This window comes from Haemaphysalis longicornis, unplaced genomic scaffold (genome assembly GCF_048455015.1).
Source record: "Haemaphysalis longicornis isolate Haplotype H1 unplaced genomic scaffold, Haemaphysalis longicornis Haplotype H1 scaffold_3, whole genome shotgun sequence".
In the NCBI taxonomy this organism is placed as follows: Eukaryota; Metazoa; Arthropoda; class Arachnida; order Ixodida; family Ixodidae; genus Haemaphysalis; species Haemaphysalis longicornis.
The window spans coordinates 89,109,043-89,111,824 of record NW_027526335.1 but is presented as its reverse complement, the minus strand read 5'-3'; the positions used below and the strand labels follow the sequence as shown (position 1 = coordinate 89,111,824).

The window sequence follows — 2,782 nt, the reverse complement described above, 5'->3', positions numbered from 1 at the left end:
TCATGTGGCCGAAGAGGAGGAGGGAGTGCGAACCGGGGCACCGGTAGGGCAATCGCGTCTTCTTCACCTGCTTGCTGTATCTTCGTTCATTATGTCGTCTTTCCAAGTATCTCGCAGCTTTTCGGCCCATTCCGAACGCGGTTATCTCGAGATGTTGAGTTATGGGGAGAAGGCGCGCATATGGGGTCTTATTTTGGGATTGGAAAAAACTGTCAAGTTATGCAAGCTCGGTGTTGTCATTATATTGCGTCCAAGGGGCCGTCGTATTCAGCTGGCCATGCAAACTTAAAAGGTGGATTGATTTTTAAGTATCTCGCAGCCTTTCGTGCAGAACGAGGTTGCATCTTGCTCTAAGTTTGCCTTGACGAAACTACGAGTTACCCGGGAAATGGACAAAAAAAAAATGAAGAAGCGTACAGAAATACAAGAAGTTTATGCACATGGCAGCTTGTTTGGGATAAGAAAAACCGCCGAGTTAACGGAAATTCCGGCTGCTATTAGTGTCAAGTTAACCGGGTGTTTTCATTCATTGCATCCAAGTGGCCGTTGTATTCAGTTGGTTACGTGAACTGTAAAATACAAAAGGGTGCGGAGGGTAATTTAAAGTGATAATGTCAGTCTTCTGGTTCCCCCGTCAACAAACTAAAAAAAAAAAATCTACGACGAGGATGGGATTCGAACCCACGCGGGCAGAGCCCAATGGATTAGCAGTCCATCGCCTTAACCACTCGGCCACCTCGTCCGCTGAAATTGGGGCTTTTTAGAGCGCAATATAATACTACGCAGGCTTTATGTAACTTGGAGTGCCTTTCAAGTGCATTATTGAAACTCTTCCATGTCTCGGACTTCTCATGGATAGCATGAATAGCCCGCCGATAGTCCGGGGACTCTTCTAGCGTTAGGAATATGTGTGAAAAGGGAATGCCGGCTAGCTTTTCAGCGAGCGCGTTGCAAGTGCCGAAAAGTTCTATTGCTCCGCTATTTTAAACAAGCTACATTTAATCGGCGCCTCTAACATTAATAAAATACCAGCTGACGGAGAGCTTTCTTAAATAAAATACATCTGAAAATACATTCTTTTAGCAGTTAAGTCCTATGCTACGCGGGAGCAATTTGCTTTGCGCGCGGTGTTCAGGCTAGTTCATTTATCTCTTATTGTTTCCTTCTGTCTTTTGCGGTTGAGCCAACTATTTATGTGCGAAGTAATTGTACCTAGTCTGACATATTCAGCTGATAGTGTAAGCTGTTACTAAAGTGAACTAGACGTTTTAGTTCACTCTACTGTTACTGAAAAAATACAGGTGCAAAAGAGCCAGTTTTCCTGTTCCTTGGCGTCATTAACAATTTTAACATAAGATATGAAGCGGAAAGTACGTGAGGAGAATTGGACTCGAAAACGTTAAAGTTAGCCTAAATTATGTCTTCAGTGAACGGTTGGGAAGTGTAACAAAACAAAAATCGTTTTCGGCTTCATGGAAGATCACAATGACCGGTCTATCAGTCACATCACTGCATCTGCAGTATTGAAAATTCTATTCAGGCTACAAAGTACTCAGCGAAGTGTTAGAGCGCAGCACAGAACGAAGGACAAATACCATAAAGAAGACACACACCTACTGTGTCTTCTTTGTGTTATTTGTCCCTCGTCACTACTCTTAGCTGTCCTGCAGCAACAGCGAGTACCGTGGCAATTTAAACTGTCACAGTTAAAGTTCCCCGAGGCCATATATCTCGAAAACAGAATTCATTTTCGACTGCCTATAACTGCCCCAGAGCGGCTTCGTACTCTACCTTTTCATGGAAGTTTTATTGGGAGTGCACGTGCTTTACCGCGTCCCTGAAGTGCTCAAAACTATCTCTGGACTGGAAAATAAGTATGTTCAGTGAGTTGCAACATAACCACTCCGTGGACAGTTTGCTGTTGGTAACACCAGGTTGCCTCACTACTGTCATCAATAGTTGATGGGTGATTACAAGAAGATTTTGGCAAGCTACTAACAAGCATAACTCAAGTAGCTCGATAGGTTACAGTGCATGCTGACATCGCTGGTAATGGAAGCTGGTGAATCGACCGTGAACCTCTGGAGGCTGCTGCTGCTTTTGCCGATCGTTTCTTGCCAATCATCACTTGCCGATCACCGAGTGTGCATGTGAGAATGCTAAGTTGGTATGTTGACATCGCAGCCGAATTGGAAGTAGTGAATTGGATTGATATGAGCTTCCAATGGCCGCTGTCACCGTCATTGGTCCATTCCACCAATGTGAATATGGTGGGCTTGTTGACAACTCATGAAGAAGATGAGGCCAATATTAAAGCCGTCGGCCAGAAATGCCACGGTGCTGTTCCAAGCAGTGGTTGCTGCATATGGCGACGAAGAGAAGGCGAAGGAAGACTAAAAAATTAATGTGGCATATCGTGCGAACCACCACCAGCTTGTCTTCTCTTACCATGACTCCTCCATCGTGCACTAATCGACCCCGAGCTGCTTGGCAGGTTGCTGTCATTGCCTATGGCCAATCCACCTGGGTGTGTACGCTGCTTGGCCATTGCAACCTATGATAATTTCGATGAAGGGTTTCAGGCTACAAACAGCAAATGCAAATGTTGCTGATGGGTCCTGGCCACACGGATCTGGGGACGATGCTTTTTTTACCGGTTGAGCCAAGTAATTCGTGAGCAACTCTCACACATCAAAAATAGAGGAACCCTCAACTGCCTTCAAGGGTGTCCTAGAATAAAAGCTCAGTCCTCTCTTGAGCTTAATTAACTAACGTAGACACA

The 2,782-nt window shown here is 44.9% G+C and overlaps 1 non-coding gene across 1 annotated transcript; it reads right to left on the bottom strand.

Annotated features, from left to right (window-relative positions):
- Nucleotides 1-660: 660 nt before the first annotated feature.
- Nucleotides 661-742, bottom strand: Trnas-gcu (transfer RNA serine (anticodon GCU)). The gene has a single exon. It is a non-coding gene; the product is annotated as a tRNA-Ser (tRNA).
- Nucleotides 743-2,782: the final 2,040 nt, after the last annotated feature.